The sequence below is a fragment of the Gossypium arboreum genome, chromosome 8, assembly GCF_025698485.1.
Source record: "Gossypium arboreum isolate Shixiya-1 chromosome 8, ASM2569848v2, whole genome shotgun sequence".
In the NCBI taxonomy this organism is placed as follows: domain Eukaryota; kingdom Viridiplantae; phylum Streptophyta; class Magnoliopsida; order Malvales; family Malvaceae; genus Gossypium; species Gossypium arboreum.
The window spans coordinates 112,454,701-112,482,076 of record NC_069077.1 but is presented as its reverse complement, the minus strand read 5'-3'; the positions used below and the strand labels follow the sequence as shown (position 1 = coordinate 112,482,076).

General features: G+C 38.0%; 1 non-coding gene across 1 annotated transcript; it reads right to left on the bottom strand.

The window, feature by feature from the left end:
- Positions 1-20,616: 20,616 nt before the first annotated feature.
- Positions 20,617-20,723, bottom strand: LOC128280313 (small nucleolar RNA R71). Its single transcript, XR_008270493.1, has one exon. It is a non-coding gene; the product is annotated as a small nucleolar RNA R71 (small nucleolar RNA).
- Between the last annotated feature and the right edge of the window lie 6,653 nt (positions 20,724-27,376).

The following is a 27,376-nucleotide window of genomic DNA, read 5'->3' as shown; positions in this document are numbered from 1 at the left end:
TAGGAACGGTGTTAAATATTGAATCAACTATGTGATCGAACCTTGACGAGTCTATTTTCATATGAAAGTAACGAAACGATCATATGAACAGTATACCGAGAGATATTAAAGTTCTTGTGAGACAGGGCCAGAACGGTTTCTGGGTCCCCTGTCGCAACTTTGAAAATTTACCATAAATTATCCAGAATGAATTAGAAGTCATGCATTATATGTGAAGATTCCTTTTTGAGTCTAGTTTCATTAGAAACAAACGGTATCAGTATTGAAACCCTGTACAGAGAGATATTCAAGTTGTAACGCGCGAAGGTCAGTGTAGTCGACCCCTGTAACATGGGTGATTTTAACTAATAAACTGTACCAATTGGCCTGACCAAAAATTCTAGAAATAAATCCATGTATGGATATATGAGTCTAAATTCAGGGAAAATTTACAGAATCAGTTTCTTAGTTGTGAAACTCGAGATATGCTTTTTAAGGCGACAGCGATGCAGTTTTCCAGCTTGCCTGGGAATGTCAAATTGGTCGGTGCCATAAGTGGTTTTGGCTTGTTAACCCCTCGTGTCCGACACCGGAAACGGTCTCGGGTTCGGGGTGTTACACAACACATACCTCGTTGTGGAGATTTTATGAGCGTATTAATTGAAATTATTACAGCAGATCGCTCATTCCCAAACTCAAGTAATCTTCAGGATTTAGCCGGATATAACTACTTGCACAAGGCCTTCGGGTCTTAGCCCGGATATGGTCACTAGCACAGATGCCTTCGGGACTTAGCCCGGATATAGTCGCTAGCACAAATGCCTTCAGGTCTTAGCCCGGATATAGTCGCTAGCACAAATGCCTTCGGGTCTTAGCCCGAATATAATCACCTAGCACAAAAGCCTTCGGGACTTAGCCCGGATATCATTCGAATAACCATGCACATATATCAATAAATCATGACACATCCATATTTCATTTTCATTACCAAAGCTCAAACACAAAACACTTATCACACTTACAAATTTCGGCTCAATAGCCACATACAAAGAGCATGATTTTGATTTTCTTAAGACATAATCTAATCGAATCATAATCTAAGCTCCATTACTCGAAAACTTACCTTGGATGTTGTCGAACGATTTCGGCGGCTATTCGATCACCTTTTCCTTTCCCTTATCCAACTTTGGTCCTCTAAGCTCTTGAGCTAATTCAAACAAATTTAACTTATTAAAGTCTCATTATGCTAGCTTATGGCCGAACATGAAAATGAATTTGATGGGTCATATGGCCACCTTTAGCTCAAATACAAAATGGTCATACGCATTTTTAATCACATTAAGCAATTTAATACAATTCATTCGAACATCAAAAGAGAAGCTCAAGGTACTTAGCCCATATATACATTAGACATTAGAGTCACATATGTACGAAATCACGAATCGAATTCAACATATTAGCTAATATTCCCCTTAGCCGAATTTTCTAAGTCAAGATAAAGCCATCAATATGCTTACCTATGGCCGAACATACACATCAACTTATGTACTCATTCATGTGGCCGAACATACATGGCTATGTTGAGGTCGATTGCAACACTTAATACATTCTACAAGTATGGTCACTTGTATTGACTAAACACCATTTTGTTTCAAGTTCAAAACTTGGCCAATACACATATATACACTAGTAAAGCATCCTCTCCCTTTCCATCAATTCAACACATGCATTACTCATTAATATACAAAATTATATTCGGCCTTAGCAAACAACTTGCTAGCCGATTCTTCTCCATCTAGCAACTAATGCACATATGTGCTCATTTGTTAGACTCTACTTCATCTAACAACAACCATATTTTCCCTTCTACTTCCTACCATGGCCGGATGCTCAAGATACCTCAATATCGAAACTTTTAGCTTGGATTGCTTAAAGAACTTGGTGATGAGTTCAAATTTACCTAACACCTCAAGTCTCATAACATATCCATATAGCTAACATGCTAATAGTCTCAAGGCTTCAACTAAAACTTTTGAACCCTCTTAGTCGAATACTAACTCTCTAATAATCCCAAATCCATCCATGAGATAGTTAGAATTTAGACTAATCATCCAAGGGATGTATGAACTTTCAAAGAAACATTAAACATACCTTAACCTAGTGAGCCTTCATAGGCGATTTTTCTCCAAGCTCATTCCCTTCCTTTCTTTCTTCTATTCGGCCAAAGATGTTCAAGGATGAACACTTTTTTTTTTCTTTGTTTTCTTTCTTCCATTCACGGCAAAGGGGGGCATGGATGAGACCATTTTTTTCATCACTCCACCTTTTGCATTACTTTAATCCTAACCCTTTTTTTCTTTTTCTAACATAACTCACTAACACAACATGTTTAGAACATGTTTCCACCCATAGCATGGCCGCCACTATGCTTTAATTTTGGGTAATTTGACATGCAAACCCATCATTTCTCAACATGCATTATTAGGCCACTTTACATTTGCCTAGCACATTTCCAAATTTTCTCACATAAGTCCTATTTGATAAAATTCACTTACTATTAACAAAATTCAAACATGAAATTTTCACACATGCATATGTAAATATAATGAGCAACAACTATGACGGTTAATTATCTTTATGACTCGGTTTAGTGGTCCCAAACCACTTTCCGACTAGGGTCAATTTAGGGTCACAACTCTCCCCACTTAAGAAATTTTCGTCCCCAAAATCTTACCGTAATCGTGGTTTGGGTAACGTTCTTTCATAGAGTTCTCGATTTCCCAAGTAGCTTCTTCCATCCGTGTTTGAGCCATAACACTTTCACTAAAGGAACCCTTTTGTTTCAGAACTCTTTCACTTCACGAGCCAGATACTTAATCGGTTCTTCTTCATAACTCATATCGGGTTGAATTTCAACCTCGATGGATTAATTACGTGCGATGGATCATATCTATAACGTCAAGCATCGAAACATGAAAGACGTCGTGAATCTTTTCAAGTTCAGGGGGCAAAATCAATCGACACGCGAATCGACCGACTCGTTCGGATATTTCATATGGCCCGATGAACCTCGGACTCAATTTGCCCTTACGCCCAAATCGAGTATCTTTTCCAAGGTGAAACTTTAAGAAACACTTTATCTCCCACCTGATATTCAATGTCCTTTTGTTTCAAATCCGCATACGATTTCTCGACGATCTGTGGTCGCCTTCGACTTTCACGAATTATTTTTACTTTCGCCAAAGATCTCTAATCAAATCAACTCAAAATTTTTCTTTCACCGAGCTCGGTCCAAAACAATGGTGTGCGGCATTTACGCCAGTACAAAGCCTCGTAAGGTGCCATCTTAATACTTGATTGAAAACTATTGTTGTAAGTGAATTCAATCAAAGGTAAGTACCGTTCCCATGAACCACTAAACTCGAGGATGCAACATCTCAACATATCCTCAAGTATCTGAATTATCCGCTCGGATTGACCATCGGTTTGTGGATGAAAAGCGGTGCTAAAATGCAGCTTGGTACCCAAAGCTTCTTGCAATTTCTTCCAAAATCGCGAGGTGAATCTCGGATCTCTATCCGACACGATAGAAATAGGTACCCCGTGTAATCTCACAATCTGAGAAACATACCATTCAGCTAGTTTATCCAATGAAAAATCCGTACGTACGGGGATAAAGTGAGCCGACTTAGTCAGTCTATCCACAACAACCCAAATCGCATCTATCTTACTTGCCGATACTGGCAACCCAGATACAAAATCCATCGTGACTTGATCCCATTTCCATTCAGGTATCATGATTGGCTGGAGTAAACCCGTAGGCACTTGATGTTCCGCCTTCACTTGTTGACATATTAAACACTTCGATACAAAATCGAAAATGTCTCGTTTCATACCACGCCACCAAAACTGGCGTCTCAGATCGTTGTACATTTTCGTACTCCCCGGGTGAATTGATATTCGGCTACAATAAGCCTCGTTCAGAATCATCGGAATGAGTTCTGAATTTCTTGGAACGCACAAACGACTTCTAAACCTCAAACAATCGTCATTATCAATTTGAAATCTGGATTCCATATTCGGAACACATTCAGCCCATTTTTCAACCAATTCATCATCGATTTTCTAAGCTTCACGAATTTGATGAATCAATAATGGTTTGGCCTTTAATTCAGCTACTAACACATTGTCGGGTAGAACAGACAAGTGTACATTCATCGTCAGAAAAAACAAAGGTGATTTTCGCTTAAGGCGTCCGCAACCACATTAGCCTTTCCCGGGTGATAATCAATGACAAGCTCATAATCTTTTAACAACTCGAGCCAACGTCTTTGTCGCAGACTCAAGTCTCTTTGAGTCATCAAATATTTGAGATTTTTGTGATCCGAATATACATGGTACTTCTCACCAAATACGTAGTGTCGCCATATTTTCAAAGCAAATACGATGGCAGCTAGTTTGAGATCATGGGTCGGATAATTTTTCTCATGTGGCTTTAATTGTCTCGACGCATAGGCCACAACTCGACCTTCTTGCATCAATACGCAACCCAACCCAAGTAGGGATGCATCACTATAAATGACAAACTCTTTGCCTGATTCGGGTTGCACTAGAATTGGAGCTTCAATCAAATAAGTTTTTAGTTGATCAAAACTTTTCTGACATTTTTCCGTCCATTCGAACTTAAAATCTTTTTGAAGTAGCTTCGTCATTGGTGTGGCTACCATCGAGAAACCTTTTACAAACCGTCGGTAGAAACCGGCAAGTCCCAAAAAGCTCCGAACTTCAGTAATATTTCTCGGAGGCTTCCAGTTAAGTATGGCTGAAATTTTGCTCGGGTCAACTCGAATACCCGATGCGGATACCACATGACCCAAGAAGCTAACCTCTCTTAACCAGAACTCACACTTACTGAACTTAGCATATAACTTCTTATCCCGTAAAATTTGCAACACTAATCTCAGGTGCTCAGTATGTTCGGTCTCATCTCTCGAATAGACCAAGATGTCATCAATGAAAACAACTACGAATCGGTCCAAATACTGTCTAAAGATCCGATTCATCAAATCCATGAATACCGCAGGGGCATTAGTGAGCCCAAACGGCATCACTAAGAACTCGTAGTGGCCGTATCTTGTCCTGAAAACAGTTTTGGGTATATCCTAATCTCGAATTCGCAACTGGTAATAACCCGATCTCAAATCTATTTTTGAAAACACCGAGGCTCCCTTTAGTTGATCAAACAAATCATCAATACGCGGTAACGGATATTTATTCTTTATCGTTACTTTATTCAGATGACGATAGTCAATGCACAACCTCATGGTTCCGTCCTTCTTTTTCACAAACAATACTGGTGCACCCCAAGGTGAGAAACTTGGTCGAGCGAAACCTCTATCCGTCAACTCTTGCAACTGAGCTTTCAACTCTTTTAACTCGGTTGGTGCCATACGATACGGAGCTATCGAAATTGGCGTAGTCCCAGGTACAAGCTCAATACCAAACTCTACCTCCCGAACAGGTGGTAAACCCGGTAATTCTTCGGGAAAAACATCCGGGTATTCACAAACTACCGGCACAGATTCGGGTTTCTTTTCTAATTTTTTGTCATCAAGTACATACGCAAGGCACCCCTTTCTTACATATTTCTGAGCCAACATTGATGATATTACAGCTGGCAACCCCTTTAAGTCCGTAGACTCAACTCGGATTATCTCGTTACTTGCGCACCTCAAATCGATAGTCTTGCTTTTGCAATTCACAACCGCATCATGCACGGTCAACCAATCCAAACTAAGAATAACATCAAATTCATCAAACGGCAAAAGCATCAAGTCCGCCAGAAAACAGGAACCTCGAATTACTAGGGGACATTTCTTACACACTTTGTCGACAAGCACGTAACGACCCAAGGGATTTGACACCCGAATTACGAACTCAGTAGACTCAATAGGTAAAGTCTTACTGGATGCTAAGGTTTCACATATATAAGAATGAGTAGAACCAGGGTCAATCAAAGCAATCACATTAGTATCAAAGAGAGTAAAAGTACCGGTAATAACATCTGGATAGGAAGTATCCTCGCGTGCGCGTATAGCATAAGCCCTAGCAGGAGCACGAGTGTGACAGCCCTAAATTGACCCTAGTCAGAAAGTGGTTTCGGGACCACAAAACCGAGTCATAAAAATAATTAATTGTTATATTCTATGCTTATTGTGTGTGTACATGCACATGTGGAAGTTTCATTCTCTAATTTTACCAATTGTATGAGAAATTATTAAATAGGGATCAATGTGAGACATGGTGAAATATGATAGGCTAATTTTAAATGGCTTATTAGTGCATGTTAACACAAAGGTGGACTTGCATGTCAAATTGCCCAATTTATTAATGGTGGCCGGCCAAGATGGGATATTGATGGGCAATATATATGTTTAATTAGATTTTAATAATAAGGAATGGGTCATTGGAGATAAAATAATGTTAGTAAAAGAAGAAAAAGAAAAGAAAAAAAAAAAGAATGCTCATCTTTTCTCCATTGCCATGACTTGAAGGAGGAAGAAGAATGGAATTCTTTTGTTCATGATTTGGCTTGGATGATGCTTAGGAAGAGGTAAGCACTTTGAAATCCTTGGAAATTTAGGTATAAATGAGGTGATTAATTCAAGTTCTACTCATTTCATGGATTAAATTTTGTTGTTTGGAGGTTTGATATTCGGCCAAGTAGTTGAAGCTCTTGGTACATATGTTGTTTTTTTTCTTTTGAAGGTTGAAATTGGTTTGTTCATAAAGGGGGGGGGTGCCGAATGTGGCCATTGAAGGGTCTTAATGAACAATATATGTAGCTTGGGTTTATAACATTCGGTTAAGGAATGTTGTGTGCTAGCAAGTTTGGTTTAATATTAGATGTAAACCACTTTGTATTTGATGATTTGAAGAAAATAGTGAAAGGCAAATTAAAAAGATGTTGAATGAATTTTTGGCTTAGTTGAGCTTAAGCATTCGGTCAATTATGGGCATTGTTGTAACCTAATTGTAATTTGCAACTCTTAATTTTGAGATGTGAAGCTATGCTAGAAGAGAAAAGAAAATTCGGCCCAAGTGTTCATGGGAGGAAACTATGTGCTTGAAAGAATAAAAATGATACTATAATTGATAGTATAGGTATTCGGCCATTCAATCAAGTGTATAGGTGATGTTAGATCAAATTTAGCACATTCGGCTATATAAGTATACCTATTTATGATATTGCCTTCGATTGTATAAAATCGACTAAAATGGGTCGTTAGTAAGGGTGGTTACCTAATATACGAATATGTATATGTGTATGTATGATTGGATTATTGATAGTATGGTAATTGCATAAGGCTATTAGCCGAATAGCTAAGAACGTAAGGTAGTAAGATAAAAATTTTACCATGTCGTTCCGTATGTCATAAGATCATTAAAATGTGGATACCAATATATGTACCAAAGCGGTTGAATGAGTTAATTTATTTGTTTAAGCTCAAGATCCTAAAGGAGAGGCGTCCAACAAGGGGAAATCGAAGATCATCGAGTAGCCGACTTGGAATTATTTAACCAACACAAGGTAAGTCATTAAGCATATATTTGGTATTGATTTAAATGATCATAATATCTATGCAATGGTGTTTAATGAGATGATATGTATATAAAATGTATGTGTATGGAATGATGACATTGTTGAATGTATAAAGGTAGTAAAATGCGTAGAGTGTTTGGTCTCGGCACTAAGTGTGCGGGCAATAAATGGGCACGGTGACAAGATTGGCACTAAGTGTGCAAGCTTGAAAAGTATGGCACTAAGTGTGCGAACTTAAATTACATGGCACTAAGTGTGCGTGATCGATTATTAGGCACTACGTGTGCGAATTTAATATATATGTTCGACCGATTACTTACATGGAGGGTGTGACCTTATCGAGTTGATCATGGACAGCAGAAAGAGTAAGTACCTTGAGCTCATGGCGAATAGGCGCTATGTTCATGCTCGGCGTTGAGCTTGGTGAGCTTTAAATCTATGTGATGATTAAACTTGCAGTCACGTAAATAAGGTATCATGGGATAGATGAAAGTTCGTTTGTTTGCATGATTATGGTGAAAATGAGTTGATATATGGAAATTGCCTCAAATATCTTATTGAATAGACTATGAAATGTGAAAGTATGACTTGGTATGAGATTGAACCGAAAGGTCTAAGGAACTATGGTATAGTTCGATATGGATGGAACAATTAGCCTCGTTTCATTGTTTCACTTTGTGATAAATTTTGCTAATGGATAATTGTGGAGTGCTTATGACTTACTGAGTTATAAACTCACTCGGTGTTTTCTTGTCACCCATTTTAGGTCTCTTGGACTCGTCTCTTTTTGTGTGCTCGAACCGTCAACGAAGTCATCACACCGTGAGCAATCTTTGGTATTGTCTTCTTAGTCGATCTAGGAGAACATTTGGCATGTATAAGCTCTTTGTTTTGTGAAATTTTGGGTTGTAAACTTTAAGCCATGCGAATATGGCCTATGTGGTCGGTTGAGTGGGGTTTTAAAACTTATAGTCGCGAGTCCTAGAAATCTTAATTTTTATAAGGTGGTCACAATTTGTGCTATGTATGATGGATTATTAGTAAGGCCAAGGAAAAATTCATGAAATAGGCATAGTTTATTGCAGTAACTGTTGCGGATAGCAGCAGTGATGTGAGATCGAAAAATCACTAAAAATAGTAGACGTGGAATTAAATGCTAAAAAAATTATGTAATCGAAGCTTGATGGGTCTATTTTCATATGGATGAAACAAAACGACCATATGAGTTGTATTTTAAGAGATATTCAAGTTTTCGCGAAACAGAGCCAGAACGGTTTCTGGATCCCCTGTTCCGACTTTGAAAATCCATTATAAATTAACCAGAGAGAATTAGAACTCATGCCCTATATGTGCAGATTCCTTTGTGAGTCTAGTTTCTTTAGAAATAAACGGCACAAGTGTTGGATCCCTGTACAGGATGATATCCAAGTCGTAACGCGCAAAGGTCAGCGTAGTCAAACCCTGAAACAGGGGAGACTTTAACTAATAAACTGTACTATTTGGCTCGACCAAAAATTCTAGAAAAAAATGTGTAAATGGAATTATGAGTCTAGTTTTAGGAAAAATTTATGGAACTGGTTTTCGAGTTCTGGAACTCGAGATATGATTTTTAAGGTGATAGTGATGCAGTTAGCTAGCCTGCCTGGAACAGCAAAACAAAAATATATATATATATATATATATATATATATATATATATATAAAGGGGGAAATAAGTGAAGTAAGCCTGGTAACACCTCGTGTTCAACTCCGGTGACGGTCACGGATTTGGGGTGTTACAACGAGCCTCAGATTTGGTAGTTGCATCTCTAGATCCTCTCTGACCACCACTAGCATTGCCCGTATTTCTAGATGGTCTACCTCGAGCAGTGGTAGCACCCGGTTTCCCACTCTGATTTACATTCTGTTCAGACAACCTTGGGCAATCTTTAATAAAGTGGTCAACTGACCCGCACTTGTAACAGGAGCGGTCATGGGATCTACAACTCCCCGAGTGCCATTTACCACAATACTGACACTCCGTTCTGTCTCGACGATCATTTCCAACACTGGCGACCGAAGTGACTCGTGCACTCACAGGGGGTCGATCGCGATCTCGTCTAGATAAGCTCGAAGTGTCTCTAGATCGGCCTAAGCCATCTCTAAATTTCTTCAATGACTGTGGGAAGGGCTTCCATGAAGACCTCTTACTGAAACTCCTTTGCTTCCACCTCGACTTTCTTTTCTCCATATCGAGCTCCTCGGCTTATCAAGCCCGCCGACAAGTGCCACAAATTCTGGATTTCCAAAATGCCAACATACAACTTTATATCATCATTCAGCCCATCCTCAAAACGCTTACACATCACGGCTTCAAGAAATGCATTCCCGCAGCATCTGCTAAGCCTTACAAATTTTCGTTCATAGTCAGTAATCGACATGGAACCTTGTTTAAGTTCAAGAAATTCCTTCCATTTTTTATCAATGAATCTCTGACTGATATACTTCTTTCGAAACTCGGTTTGGAAAAACTCCCAAGTTACTTGCTCTCTGGGCACAACAGAAGTCAACGTATTCCACCAATAATAGGCAGAATCACGTAGCAAGGAGATAGTACACTTTAGGCACTCATCGGGTGTGCAAGATAGCTCATCGAGTACCCGGATAGTGTTGTCCAACCAAAATTCCGCTTGCTCGGCATCATCGCTGCCCGTAGCTTTAAATTCAGTAGCCCCACGCTTTCGGATTCTGTCAACTAGGGGCTTATTTGACCTTATTTGGTCAGCTACCGGAGGTATCGGAGGTGCAGGGGTTGTGTTTGTTGGGAATGGAGGTTGTGGAACAGCCGTATTAGTTTGAATGTATTGGTTGAAGCAATAATTCATCACGCTATAAAAAGCTTGTCTAGCTTCATCATTCGGATTACTAGCAATAGGTCGAGAGTCCGCGGCGCTTGTCCCTTGTGCGAGGCAGCGCTACACTCTCAAGATCATCACTACCGCTCGGTCGGGATCAGGATCCATTACTATAAATACACACATTTGCAAATGTCAGAAATCACCACACTATCAAATAAGCACATAATGGCATGTATAGCTAGACCCAAACGTAGTACGGTAGTCCTAGAATCGACTAAACCGTAGCTCTGATACCAATAAAATTGTAACACCCCGTACCCGAGACCGTTTTCGGAGTCGGACACGAGGGGTTAACGGGCTTAATCCACTTATTTGTACAATCCATTTTAAATTTCCAGACGAGCTGGCTAACTGCATCACTGTCACCTTAAAAATCATATCTTGAGTTTCAGAGCTCAAAAACCAGTTTCGTAAATGTTTCCTGAAACTAGACTCATATTTTCATATACAAATTTTTTTCTAGAATTTTTAGTCGAGCCAATTAGTACAGTTCATTAGTTAAAGTCTCCCCTGTTTTAGGGTTCGACTACTGACCTTTGTACATTACGACTTGGATATCTCCCTGTACAGGGCTTCAATACTGATTCTGTTTATTTCTATAGAAACTAGACTCAAAAAGGAATCTATACATATATGGCATGACTTATAATTATCTCTGGTTAATTTATAATGAATTTCCAAAGTCGGAACATGGAATCCAGAAACCGTTCTGGCCCTGTCTCACGAAAACTTAAATATCTCATAATATACTCTTCATATGATCATTTCGTTACTTTCCTATGAAAATAGATTCATCAAGGTTCGATTACATAATTTATTCACTATTTAATTCCATTCCTACTATTTTTAGTGATTTTTCACATTCACGTTACTGCTGCTATCAGCATCTATTTTTAAGGTAGGCTTTACCTATTACATAGTTTCCATGATTCAACTAGCCCTTTATCATATATAGCACCAAATATGATCATGATTAACCATTCCAATGGCTAATCGTTCCCAAACATTTCCATACCTCTTAATGAACATCATACAAGACGATTATAATATTAAGCTCAAAGTGTATATAAGCTATTTTCGCATGCCTATCCAAATTTATACAAAACCAAAGGGTACATGACCCACAACAAAAAGGGTAGTCCTATACATGCCATTTCAAAGTTCAACCAAAAATGTACCAAAAGGGGGTTTGATAGTGTGGGAAACTTCGACTTCAATAATCCCAAGTCCAATAGCTGACGAACCAAATCTATAAAACATAGATTCAAAGAAACGGAGTAAGCATTTAATGCTTAGTAAGTTTTGAGCAATGAAATTAGGCTCAACTGAAGTATAGCATTCATATAACTAAACGGATAATTTCATATACATATATTCTCAAAAATCAGTCCTACTTACATTTCCAACCCTTATATTCATACATAAGGGATCAACTTAACCAAAACCTAAGCTCCTTAATCGATCGAGCGAATGCTATTTAAGAGGAAACAATTAATCCAATGCATGTACAACACATACCTCGTTGTTGAGATTTTACGAGCGTATTAATTGAAATTATTACAGCAGATCGCTCATTCCCAAACTCAAGTAATCTTCGGGATTTAGCCGGATATAACTACTTGCACAAGGCCTTCGGGTCTTAGCCCGGATATGGTCACTAGCACAGATGCCTTCGGGACTTAGCCCGGATATAGTCGCTAGCACAAATGCCTTCGGGTCTTAGCCCGGATATAGTCGCTAGCACAAATGCCTTCGGGTCTTAGCCCGGATATAATCACCTAGCACAAAAGCCTTCGGGACTTAGCCCGGATATCATTTGAATAACCATGCACATATATCAATAAATCATGACACATCCATATTTCATTTTCATTACCAAAGCTCAAACACAAAACACTTATCACACCTACAAATTTCGGCTCAATAGCCACATACAAAGAGCATGATTTTGATTTTCTTAAGACATAATCTAATCGAATCATAATCTAAGCTCCATTACTCGAAAACTTACCTTGGATGTTGTCGAACGATTTCGGCGGCTATTCGATCACTTTTTCCTTTCCCTTATCCAACTTTGGTCCTCTAAGCTCTTGAGCTAATTCAAACAAATTTAACTTATTAAAGTCTCATTATGCTAGCTTATGGCCGAACATGACAATGAATTTGATGGGTCATATGGCCACCTTTAGCTCAAATACAAAATGGTCATACGCAATTTTAATCACATTAAGCAACTTAATACAATTCATTCGAACATCAAAAGAGAAGCTCAAGGTACTTAGCCCATATATACATTAGACATTAGAGTCACATATGTACGAAATCACTAATCGAATTCAACATATTAGCTAATATTCCCTTAGTCAATTTTCTAAGTCAAGATAAAGCCATCAATATGCTTACCTATGGCCGAACATACACATCAACTTATGTACTCATTCATGTGGCTGAACATACATGTCTATGTTGAGGCCGATTGCAACACTTAATACATTCTACAAGTATGGTCACTTGTATTGACTAAACACCATTTTGTTTCAAGTTCAAAACTTGGCCAATACACATATATACACTAGTAAAGCATCCTCTCCCTTTCCATCAATTCAACACATGCATTACTCATTAATATACAAAATTATATTCGCCTTAGCACACAACTTGCTAGCCGATTCTTCTCCATCTAGCAACTAATGCACATATGTGCTCATTTGTTAGACTCTACTTCATCTAACAACAACCATATTTTCCTTCTACTTCCTACCATGGCGGGATGCTCAAGATACCTCAATATCGAAACTTTTAGCTTGGATTGCTTAAAGAACTTGGTGATGACTTCAAATTTACCTAACACCTCAAGCCTCATAACACATCCATATAGCTAACATGCTAATAGTCTCAAGGCTTCAACTAAAACTTTTGAAGCCTCTTAGTCGAATACTAACTCTCTAATAATCCCAAATCCACCCATGAGATAGTTAGAATTTAGACTAATCATCCAAGGGATGTATGAACTTTCAAAGCAACATTAAACATACTGAACTTTCAAAGCAACATTAAACATACCTTAATCTAGTGAGCCTTCATAGCCGATTTTTCTCCAAGCTCATTCCCTTCCTTTCTTTCTTCTATTCGGCCAAAGATGTTCAAGGATGAACACTTTTTTTTTTTTTTTGTTTTCTTTCTTCCATTCATGGTAAGGGGGAGGGGGGCATGGATGAGACCATTTTTTTTTCATCACTCCACCTTTTTGCATTGCTTTAATCCTAACCTCTTTTTTTATTCTTTCTAACATAACTCACTAACACATGTTTACAACATGTTTCCACCCATAGCATGGCCGGCCGCTATGCTTTAATTTTGGGTAATTTGACATGCAAACCCATCATTTCTCAACATGCATTATTAGGCCACTTTACATTTGCCTAGCACATTTCCAAATTTTCTCACATAAGTCCTATTTGATAAAATTCACTTACTATTAACAAAATTCAAACATGAAATTTTCACACATGCATATGTACATATAATGAGCAACAACTATGACGGTTAATTATCTTTATGACTCGGTTTAGTGTTCCCGAAACCACTTTCCGACTAGGGTCAATTTAGGGCTGTCACAGATTCAATCTTATTTTCAGTCACTTTTGTGTCAAACGCATAAGCTAAATAAGCTTCGTAATCTCACATATTTTTGAACTAACATCATTGAAATCACAACTGTCAATCCATTCAAAACATCTGATTCAATTCGAATAATCTCATTACCTTGACATATCAAATCAATCATCTTTACAATAGGATCATGCAACGTTAACTAGTCCATATCTAGGATTATGTCAAAACTTGTCAAATGGTAAAAACATCAAATCAGCCAGAAAGCAATTACCGCGAATCATCAATAGACAATTTTTGCATACTTTATCAACTAATACAGACTTGCCTAAGGGGTTCAATACTCTAATTACAAGTTCAGTAGACTCTACAGGAAAAGTCTTATTGGATACTAAATTCATGCATATATATGAATGAGTAGACCCTGGATCTATCAATGCAATAACTTTAGTATCATATGGACTAAAAGTACCAGTAATAATATCTGGAGATGAATCTTCTTCACGTGCTCGAATAGCATAGGCTCGTGCAGGTGCTCTAGTATCAGATCTAGCTGTAGTGTCTCGCGTCACACCTCTATCACCACTGGCATTTCCTATATTTCTCAGTGGTCTACCTCTAGTTGCAGTGTTATGATAAACCGTAATTCATACATATTTTTATCCCATGCTTAGCACATTTTATGGATGATTTTCCCTTAAAATTGGTGAATTCAATGCTCCTAATGCCTTAATTTCATGTATTATACTTAGGTGAGCATAGGAGAGTGAAAGGAACGAGAAATGGACCAAAAATGGAGAAAATGGGCCAACGTACGAAATCAACATGGCCTGGACCTCCTCACACGGGCAGACCACATGGCTGTGTTAATTTGGTAGAATCGAAGCACGACTCACACGGGTGGACCACACACCCATGCCTATTTAACAGGCTTGACCACGGTCTTAAGCAATCCCACACGGGCGTGTCACATGGGCGTGTTCCTGTCAACCCAAGTTTAATCCAATTTGAAAAATGCCAATTTTGAGGGTTCTTAGGTATTCTAAAGCCTGTAAATACACCCAAGAGGCAGAGGAAGCAGGGAACTGCTCAAGGAAAGCCTATTGATCTATCTCAGAAGCCGGATTCATCATCAAGGCTGAAGATCTCCCCTCAATTTCCCTTCAGGAGGTTTAGGTTTTTCTTTATATTTTGTATTCATTATTCTTCTGAGATGTTTACCTTTTTAGTTATGAACTAAAACCCCTAAATACCTAAAGGGAATGAAACCTAAGATAGATTTTGTTATTATTATCTGAATTGTATGATAAATATTTGACTTGTTCTTAATTATGTGTTCTTAATTCTTGTTTTGATATTTCAGGATATTGATTCAAGTTAAGCTCTTATTCAGAGGAGGAATAGACCCTGTCTAAGAGTATATTTGTCATTATTAAGCGGAGTTGATTGCGCGCCTAGAGATAGGGTGGCAAGATTTTTTTCGGATTAGGGTGAAACCTAATAAGGGGATCCATAGATCGAGTTAATGCAACCCTAGGGAGTTTATTAGAAAGAGATTTCAATTATTCAACCTAGGGTTAGACGTTGTCAGTCTCAAGAGGGATAATAATATAACTTAGGGGTTTCTACGGATCAAGTCAAATGAATAAATCGTCCGATTCAGAGTCAAATAACAAGTGAAGTCTAGGTGGATTTTTCCTTATGTATTGTCTTAATTCAATTGTTTTTCCAAAAGTAATTCCCCAATTTTATTTTCTGTGATTTCTTAGTTTAGTTAATTAGTTAGATAAACAAAACCCTTTTATTTTTTAGGATAGATAATAAAAAGAAAGTCAATACTAGTACTTTTAATTCCTTTGGGTTCGATAATCCGGTCTTGCTAAAGCTATACTACTGTTCGATAGGTCCACTTGCCTTTATCGTGATAATAGTTAGTTTCAAGAACGATTCATCATAAATATTTAAAACCTGTCACGAATATCACATATCATGTTACTTGGTCTCATGTTTTGAACATTATGTTTTTCAGCTAACTCTGGGCAATCTTTTATAAAGTGATATCGTGAACCACAACTGTAACAAGCTCTATTATTACTTTCCCCCCAACAATCTCTGAAATGTCGTCTTCCACATTGTTGACACTCAGGCTTAACATCTTTTACATTGTCAACACTAGATACAGATGTGGCTTGAGCTTTAGGATTGGTATATTGCTTCCCATTATCTCTATTCTGATATGCCATAGAAGTTGTCGATCGGTTAAAATAATGTCTTGATTTCTTCGACGAGGAATGATAAGATTTATTCATCGATCTCTTCCTCGAATCTCTCGCCTCTGCATCAACTTTTATCTTTTTGTTGCTGAGGTCCTCAGCTTTACAAGCCCTCTCAACCAGTACTACAAATTCTTTTAGCTCAAGTATCCCACTAACAGCTTTAGATCTTCGTTCAATCCATCAACAAATCTTTTAAACATGATCTCTTCAGTAGACACGTATTCTCAAGAATACTTGCTCAAACATGACAATTCTCTTTCGTATTCTGTTACAGTCATCCGACCTTATTTCAACTCCAAAAACTCTTTATTTTCCTGATTGAGGAATCTCTGGCTTATGTACTTCTTCCGAAACTCAGTCTAAAAGAATTCCTAGGTAACTCGTTCCCTAGTAACCACTGATGTCAACATTTTCCACCAGTGATATGCATTATCTCTAAGCAAAGATACTACGCATTTAATACATTTGTCTGGAGTACAGGACAACTCATAAAATACTCAGATAACGTTCTCAAGCCAGAACTTGGCCCTCTCAGCATCATCATCAACCGTATCCCAAAACTCTTCAGCCCCATGTTTACAAATCTTATCAACAGGTGGCTTACTCAATCGAATCAGATTTATTACTTGTGGCACAACCAGGACTTGTTGAGGAATAGGTGGGGGTGGAGGTTGTTGAGTAGCCAGATTCGTTCATACAAATTTCGTGAACCACTCAGTCATCATTTAATACATTTATTACTTGTGGCACAACCGACGCTGCCCCTTGAGCGAGAGCGGGTACATTACTCTCAACATCATCAGCTATCACTTGTTCGGGATCCATTAGCTATATGAAAAACACATTTTAACTGTCAGAAATCATCACACTATCGTAGTTCATATATATGGCATGTATAGCTAGACTCATATATGCTACGTTAGTCCTAGAATCGACGAAACCATAGCTCTGATACCAATAAAATGTAACACCTGTAACTCGCATCCGTTGCTAGACTAGGATAAAGGGGCATTACCGAACAGATCTAAACATTTCGCATTCATTTCATAAATATCATAACAACAAAGTCACACATCATTATAGTCCCTTACAAAGGGCAACGAGTCCTTAATCATGCTTTAGAAAGGGTCAGGACTAAACGAGCACATACAAATTTTCTCAAAAACTTAACAAAATTGTTAAAGTTTCACAGGTCACACGCCCATGTGAACAGGCCTCTGCCTCACACGGCTTTAGACATGCCTGTATGTCTAAACCGTGGCAAAACAGGGCATACATACTGACTTAACCACACGGCCATAAGACACGCCCGTGTGCCTTGGCCATGGTCGAAACTGACTTGGGTCACACAGCTGACCACACGCCTGTGTGTCTGCCCGTGTACCCTTCGAAATGGCCACACATGCGCATGTATCAAGGTTATGTGCCTCACACTGCCACCAGACACGCTCCTGTGTCTAGGCCATGCTCAAGACTAACTTGATTAACTAAATTTCAACAGACACACATCGAGACACAGGCCCATGTGCTCAACCATGTGGGGTGAAATTAGGCTTGGTATAAGCCACATTTTCCCACCTATCTCAAACACACCAAAGCCACAACATTTTTTCATCATTTATAGGCAACCAAATCAACCATTTCATACATATTGCATAACATCCAAATACCATCCAATTCGCTACTCAATTCCACGACCTAAATATACCAAAATCATTAAAACTCACATAAGTTTCAAAAGTATAATCTCATCATCTTATCACCTATTTCATACCACAAAACTTGCCAATTCAACATCCTATATTTAAACCATCACATGAACATTATAAACATTACATTTCTTACATATCAAACATACCAATTAGGCCAACTTAAGAGGCCATACATACCAATATTTACAAGCCAAGTCTCATGGCTAATCACAACATAAAACATACCAAAATGACACTAGCCTATACATGTCATATACCATATATATAACTCTCAAAATGGTACCAAAATAGATGTTCGATAGTGTGATTGATGTTGCTGACAATCCCCAAATCTGAGCTAGCTTTATAACACTGTAAAACAGAGAACATTTCACACAGTAAGCTTTATAGCTTAGTAAGTTCGTACCATAAATAATCAACAGTTTATATTATACGAAACATCAATTCATAAACACTTAGGAATTCACAATTCATCTATTAACTCTATTGTATCTCATTTAATATATTCATCAATAAATCGTAATTTATACATACTTTTACCCCATGATTAATGCATTTTATGGATGATTTTCCATTAGAATTGGTGAATTCAATCCTCCTATACTTAGGAGAGCATAGGAGAGTAAAAGGAACGAGAAATGGGCCAAAAACAGAGAAAATGGCCAAAGTACGAAATCAACACGGCCTGGACCTCATCACACGAGCAGACCACACGACCGTGTCAATTTGGCAGGCTCGAGCACGACCTGAAGTAATCGCACACGGGTGTGTTACACGGGCGTGTCCCTACCGAGCCCAAGTTGAGTCCAATTCGAAAAAGGCTAATTTTGAGGGTTTTTAGGCATTCCAAAGCCTATAAATACACCCTAGAGGAGGAATAAAAGGACACATAGAATAGGGAGTAAGGAATTACTCCAAGGAAGCTGATTAATCCATCTCAGAAGCCGGATTCATCAAGACTGAAGATATCTCCTCAATTTCTCCTTCAGGAGTTTTGGGTTTTCTTTATTTTTTGTATTCTTTATTATTCTGAGATGTTTTCTTATTTAGTTATGAACTAAATCTCCTAAATACCTAAGGGGAATGAAACCTAAGACTAATCTTGTTATTATTTTTTGAATTGTATGATAAATATTTAACTTGTTTTTAATTATGTGTTCCTAATTCTTGTTTTGATATCGCAGGATACTGATTCAAGATAAGCTCTTATTCAGAGGAGGAATAGACCCTATCTAAGAGTACTTTTTTCATAATTAAGCGGAGTTGATTGCGCGCCTAGACATAGGGTGACAAGATTTTACCGGATTAGGTTGAAACCTAATAAGGGGATCCATAGATCGAGTTAATGCAACCCTAGGGTGTTAATTAGAGAAAGATCTCAATTATTCAATCTAGGGATTAGACGTTATTAGTCTTGAATAGAGATAATAACATAACTTAGAGATCTCTACAAAACAAGTTAAATGAATAAATCGTCCGATTCGGAGCCAGAATAACAAGTACAGTTTAGGTGGATTTTTCTTTAGGTATTGTCTTAATTCAATCGATTTTCCCAAAAGCAATTCCCCAATTCTATTCTCTGTAAATTCTTAGTTTAGATAATTAGTTAGTTAAAACAAAACCTCTTTATTCTTAGGCTAGATAATAAAAAGACAGCCATTACTAGTACTTTTAGTTCCTTTGGGTTCGACAATCCAGTCTTACGAAAACTATACTACTGTTCGATAGGTACACTTGCCTACATCGCGATAATAGTTAGTTTCAAGAATGATTAATTATAAATATTTAAAACCTATCACGAAATCACGCGATCAAGTTTTTGGCGTCATTACCGGGGAACTAAAATATTAGGAACACTCAATTTTTAGTACTTTAGCCATTTATTTTTCTTGCAATCTAATTTTTTTAATTTTATTCTTCTTTAATAATTTTATTTTTTCTTCTTCTGGTAGGTTTTTATAGTTTATGACTAGAAGAAACCCGTCAGAACCACTACTTTTTGACGAAGAAATCGATCGCACAGTTCACAGAAACCAAAGAGAAATAAGGTGAAGCTTAAGATACACAGAGAACGAGCAAAAAGATGATACTCAACCCCAAACCGAAGAGATGGCTGAAAACCAAGATAATCAGCTAACTCCTGCAATTACGGCTAATCAAAATCCTGCTCCACGCACTATGTATGATTATGCTAAACCTTCTTTAATAGGAACTGAATCAAGCATAGTTAGACCTACTGTAGCTGCAAATACTTTTGAACTGAAACCTAAAATAATTCAAATGATACAACAGTTTGTTCAGTTTGATGGTTTGCAGGATGAAGATCCCAACGCTCACTTAGCAAACTTTTTGGAACTATGCAACACATTTAAAATTAATGGCGTTTCTGACAATGCCATTCGTCTTTAGTTATTCCCTTTCTCATTGAGGAACAAAGCTAAACAGTGGTTGAACTCGTTACCGTGAGGGTCAATTACTACTTGGGAACAAATACTGAAAAATTTTTACTAAAATATTTTCCGCCGGCTAGAACGGCTAAATTAGGTAATGATATCTCTTCTTTTGTGCAGATGGATTTAGAAACACTCTACGATGCATGGGAGAGATAAAAGGACCATTTGAGAAGGTGCCCACACCATGGGTTACCGCTTTGGCTTCAAGTTCAAACATTCCATAATGGCTTGAATCCTTCGAAATGGTTGACACAGCTGCCTGCGGAACCATCAATAATAAAACACCTAATGATGCGTACGAGTTCATAGAAAAGATGTCATTGAATAACTATCAGTGGCAAGTTATGAGAACAAAGCCAACGAAAATAGCCGATGTTTTTAACGTCGATTCAGTCACCATGTTCTCTAATCAGGTAGAACTCTTAAATAAAAAGATTGATGGTTTTCTTAGTTTTTCACAGGTTCAGTTAGTAATGCAGTACGAAGTAAGTGGAGGTGGAACAAGCCATTCGGAATATAGTAATAATCCTCGACCTCAAAACAATCCATATAGTAATACTTACAATGCAGGTTGGAGGAACCACCCTAATTTCTCGTGAGGCAGTCAAGGAAGTCAAAGACCACAACCACCCTACCTACAGGAAAAGAAGCCGAACCTTGAAGAGATGCTCACAAAGTTTATCTTGGTGTCAGAAACCCGTTTCCAGAAGACCGAGACAACACTTAAAAATCAACAAGCATCGATCTAAGGGCTCGAAACTCAGATAGGCCAACTTTCCAATCTAATCTCTGAACGATGACAAGGGAGCTTGCCCAGTAACACTGAACCTAACCAAAGGGAACAGCTCAATGTAATTAATGTTCAAAATGAATAAGGATTTGTTGAGCCTGAGCTAGAACCGAGGCAAGAAACGGTGGTAAGCAAAGGTAAAGGTGAGGTAGATTATAATAAAAACAAACCAGTGACTGTCGAATATAAACCTCGTGTGCCATACCCCAACGCGACAAGGAAAGACCGCTTAGATTAACAATTTGGTAAATTCCTTAAACTCTTAAAAAAATTACATATTAACTTACCGTTTATTGAAGCTCTATCACAAATGCCAAATGAAATGAAATTTTTAAACAAGCTTTTAGCAAATAAGCAGAAGATGGACGAGGCGTCGCATGTGGAGATCAATGCAGTTTGCTCAGCTATTCTCCAGAATAAACTACCCAACAAACTTAAAGATCCAGGGAGTTTTATAATTCCTTGCTTAATTGGTAGTTTAGATGTTAATAATGTATTAGCTGATTTGGGGGCTAGTATTAATGTCATGCCTTACGAAATGTTCAAACAATTAGGTCTCGGGAAACCCAAACAGACTAGGATGAGCATTCAATTAGCACAGAAAACTATAAGATTTCCTAGGGGTATTATTGAAGATGTGCTAGTTAAAATCGATAAATTTATATCTCTTGTTGACTTCATTATTCTAGACATAGAGGAGGATAGCAACACTCCTTTAATTCTAGGAAGGCCCTTTTTAGCAACTGCTAAAACGATTATTGATGTTGGCACAGGTGAACTCACACTCCGTGTGAAAGACGAAACAATCACTCTTCAAGCTCGCAATTCTGGCAACACATCAAAAATTGAAGGTGATCGTTTAACCCATTCTACTAAAACTGACAATATGGTACAACCTACTTTGTAGGAAATGAGTCTGAAGGTAGCACATGAGTCATTCGTAAGAAATAGTAGAGGACCCATTCATGAAGATCGAAGGCTACAAATCGAGGAGCTAGATGAATGGCGAACGCATAAACCGAGAACACCTGACAAACTGAATCTACGACAGAACAAGCTCAATCCCTTTCCAAATCAACTTAAGGTTGGAGATAGAGTCTTATTAGATGCCACAGATACCCACATTGTCACTACCACATCGAATGAAGAAATCCCTCTTACGGTACTCAACTTTTTCCCATTCGGTACGGTCGAGGTGAGCCATCCCAAGTTTGAAACTTTTAAGGTAAACAACACCCATTTAAAACCTTATTTTGATGAGATTAATATCAGGAAAGAGGAGTATAAACTCCTCAAACCACCATGATCATTCAATGGAGAGGTAAGTCAAGCTTAGACTATAAATAAGTGCTTCTTGGGAGGCAACCTGAGCACTAACTGTATTAACTTCTTTAGAATTTAGTCTTCAACATCTAACTTACTAACAGAGCGCTTGAATATAGGTTTTTCACAAGGACACGGCCAAGAGCATGGGTGTGCTTAAGGCCGTGTTACCAACACGGACGGAAACACAGCCATGCGACACGATCATGTGAAAAAAGGGTAAAAGATAGGGAGAGAAGATTTCCCCAACATGGCCGTGTGACATGGCCGTGGTCGAACCTGCCAAAACAACACGGATGTGCGACACGCCCGTGTGGAAGAACCGTGGGTGAACCTGTTAAAATAACATGGGCATAAGACATGCCCGTGTCTATCACCCGTGGACAACACTGTCAAAATAACACGGGCGTGCGCAGAGCTACATGACTGTGGGAGAAGCGAACCACATCACTGTGACAGCCCAAAATTGACCCTAGTCGGGATGTGGTTTCGGGACCACAAAATCGAGGCATAAAAATAATTTAAAATTTATTTTGATGCCTATGATATGTGTTAAATTGTGTGTGACATTTTTGATGATTTGATTTAGTGTTATAAATGTGAATTTCACTAGAAAGGGCCTAGTAGTAAACTTTGAAAGTATGATAGGGAAATGTGTGATGACTAATTAAAGCATGCATGCAAAACAATGGACTTGCATGTCAAATAGCCCCTTTTTATAGGTGGTGGCCGGCCATGGCAAGAGAGGATGGGCAAAACATGTCATAAACATGTTTTGTTGGTGCATTAGGGAGAAATAATAAACAAAGGAGTATGGGTAAGAAAAGAATGAAAAAAAAGTGTGTGAGTGTGGTATTCCCCCCATTGCCGTGAGTTGTAGAGAAAGAAAGAAAAAAATTTGTTCATCCTTTCTTTGAGCCAAAACTAAGGAAGAAGGAGGGATTTTTGCTCCATTTTTGGTTTAGAAGAGATCTAGAAGGAGATTTGGCTATACTTGCATCAAGATTAAGGTATGTTTGAGGTTGTGTCATGAGATTCATGCATGTTTTAGTTGCTAACTTGATGTTCATGTTAGCCCATGGTCCAAATCCTTGTTGTGCCATGGAAATGGTATTTGGCCAAGTTTGATATTGTGTTAAAGCCATTGCATGCTAAATGTGAAGCTTGTTGATGATGCATGCAATGATGGATTGACTACTCTTGAAATTTCTTTTAGCATTCTTGAGTAAGACATTGAATCCTTTGTTTAACCATGACCAAAAAAAATTAAAAGGGGTATGGTGTGTGATGTATTCGCCATGGTATGCTCATGAGCATGGTTTATGCTTCTTGCATGTTAGTTAAAATTTGTGTTTTGGATGGTTATGGACACCTTGAAATTGGCCTTGCACCTATATGTGTATATATGTTTGCACATGATGTTTTGGTTATGAAGTAAGTGATAAATATGTTTGTTTAAAGAAGAAAGTGTTGAAGAATGTTTGTGAAATTGCAAGTACATTCGGCCTAGTACACATATGATGTGAAAATCTTGCAATTTATTGTTGATTTTGTGCAAGTATGACTAAGTATAATCGGCCACATGAGGGGAATTATTGTGCATGCATTCGGTTAGAGGCAAGCTTAATGGTGCCTATTCTTGACTTAGGTAATCGGCTACCTTGTTGTGAGCTAAGGCCGAATGTGTGCGTAATTAAAGAAAATTGACTAAAGTGCTTAGTTATGTGATGTTGAGTCAATGATGTGTGTATTCGCCAAGGCTAGCAAGAGAGACTTTAATAAATTGAATTTGTTTGAATTAGCTCAAGAGCTTAGAGGGCCACAATTGGATAAGGGAAGGAAAAGTGATCGAATAGCCGTTGAAGCCGTTTGACAACATCCGAGGTAAGTCTTCAAGTAATGACCCTACTTGAATTATGTGAAATGAAATTATGGATGTGTAATGATTACTAATATACGTGTGTATGAGTATTTGAATGGTACCGGGCTAAGTCCCAAGGCAATTACGCTAGTGATTATATTTGTGTTTGAGTCTTAGTAACGAAAATGAAACATGAATGTGTAATGATTATGGATGTATGTGTGCATGAGCAATTGAATGATATCCGGGTTAAGACCCGAAGGCAATTGTGCTAGTGACTTTATCCGGGCTAATACCCGAAGGCATTCGTGCAAGTTGTTATATCCGGGCTAATACCCGAAGGCATTTGTGCGAGTCGTTATATCCGGGCTAAGACCCGAAGGCATTCGTGCGTGTGGTTATATCCGGTTGTATTCCGAAGAAGCTTGGGTTGAAGGTGAGAGTTGGTTGCTGTAATACATTTAATTAGTACGCTCGAAAAGCCCAAAGGATAAGGTATGTTTACATGTGCAATGGAAAAGTCGATACGTTTGAATAATATTCGTCAATCGACTAACGAATTTTCAGCTCTTGAATTGGTTGATATCTTGTGAATGTATATGTTGATGAAGTGTGAAGTAAGTATGATTATGTGAATGTGTATAAATGAAATGATTCATTTGGCTATGTGAATGTAATGCTTTAGTTAAAGCCGATTTCATTGCTTGAGATTTACTAAGCATAAACATGCTTACCCGTTGCTTTGGCTCTCTGTTTTATAGATTTTGCTCGCTAGCGATCGGATTCGGGATCATTGAAGTGAAGTCATCCACACTATCAAACCCCCTTTGGTACTCTTTTAGTTGAACTTTGGATATGGCATGTATAGGACTACCCTCGGTTGTTTTCAAGTGCTTTTGTGATGTATATGTGTACGGCCATGCGAAAATGGTTCGTAAAAGTGGAGTACGAAATTAGACCATTTGTGGTTTGTAATTTTATATGGTTTCATGATGTTATTATGGATTGGAATGGGAGTGTTGGTCACATGATCAGCCATTTGAATGGCTAAACATGATCATAGGTGGACCTATGTATGACTAGACTATAGTTGGTCCATGGAAACTACAAAATAGGTAAGGCCTACCTTAAAAACAGATGCTGCCAGTTGCAGTGACGTGGATGTGAAAAATCACCAAAATTTGTAGGAAGGGTATTAAATTGTGAATAAGTTATGCAAACGAACCTTGACGAGTCTATTTTCATATGAAAGTAACGAAACAATCATATGAACAGTATACCGAGAGATATTAAAGTTCTCGTGAGACAGGGCCAGAACGGTTTCTGGGTCCCATGACGCGACTTTGAAAATTTACTATAAATTATCCAGAAATAATTAGAAGTCATGCCTTATATTTTCAGATTCCATTTTGAGTCTAGTTTCATTAGAAACAAATGGTACCAGTATTAAAGCCCTGTACAGAGAGATATTCAAGTTGTAACGCGCGAAGGTCAGTGTAGTCGACCCCTGTAACATGGGTGACTTTAACTAATAAACTGTACCAATCGGCCCAACCAAAAATTCTAGAAATAAATCCATGGATGGATATATGAGTCTAAATTCAGGGAAAATTTACGGAATCAGTTTCCGAGTTTTGAAAATCAAGATATGATTTTTAAGGCGACAGTGACGCAGTTTTCCAGCCTGTCTGGAAATGCCAAATTGGTCGGTACTTTAAGAGGATTTGTCTCGTTAACCCCTCGTGTCCGACACCGGCGATGGTCTTGGGTTCGGGGTGTTACAATCACACACGGTCGTGTAACATGATCATGTAGCCACACGACCTGGACACACGGGCGTGCCCGGAGGTCGTGTGACAACATCTCACTTTGCGACAAATACAGGTGGGACACGATCCACACGAGCGTATGAATCGGCTATGCCACTTGAAAAAAAAATTTAGATTATCGATTTTATTTTATTTATTTTTGAAGATTCTTTTGTTTTTAAAACGTCTTATCTTTATGATTACTATCAAATTATTCCCCCAGTTATCTTTTTTGTCCTTCAGAATCATGTTTGTCCTCCAGTTGTATTTCCAGCAACTCGCTCTCGCTAATCCAGGAATTTCATCCATTTTCAACACAGAAAGTTTCACTTCTCTCCCTATCTTATTTTTATATTCTAATATCTATCTCTGTATATTGACGGCAATGTACATCTTAAGTGTGGGGGGATATTTATTTCATTATTAGAAAATCCCTGAATAACTGCCTTGTTCTCTTGGAAAGCTCTTATATCGTATTTAAGATAAATTTTGATTGATTTATGACGATGATTGATATATCTTAAATTAAAACATAGGCATTTGTGCATTGATTGTTTAAACCTCAAGACATTAGAGAATCAAGCATGATAAGTTGATTTTTAAGAATTTAAAATCTTAGGTTGTTTCCCCAAAGTTTAGGTATTACTTTGAGTTGGAATGCACAAGTTTTAAACATCAAAAAGCCATAATTTTTGTGAGATTTTTAAGCCTTTTGAGCATCTATTAATTCTTTCATGCTCACTTTTATTATTACTTTGAGTGCGTCAGTATTGAACTGTTATTCTAGAACTTACTCGATTATGCATGTCAAGACCACACCATTTAATTTGATATGTCAAAATGATTAAGGCAGTTAGGATTAACCCACTCATGCCATGAAAAGCCTACCTCCACGATTAACCCCTAGTAAACCCCCTTGAGCCTAACAAGCCATTTCTTGTATTACCCTTAAAATTAACCCTTAACCCAGTATTGTTGAAATCCCCTAAATTAATCCCTATTTTTGTCGAGATTTGAGTTAAATAAATTGCTTAGCTATGTCTTGTTCTTAATAATTAGTCT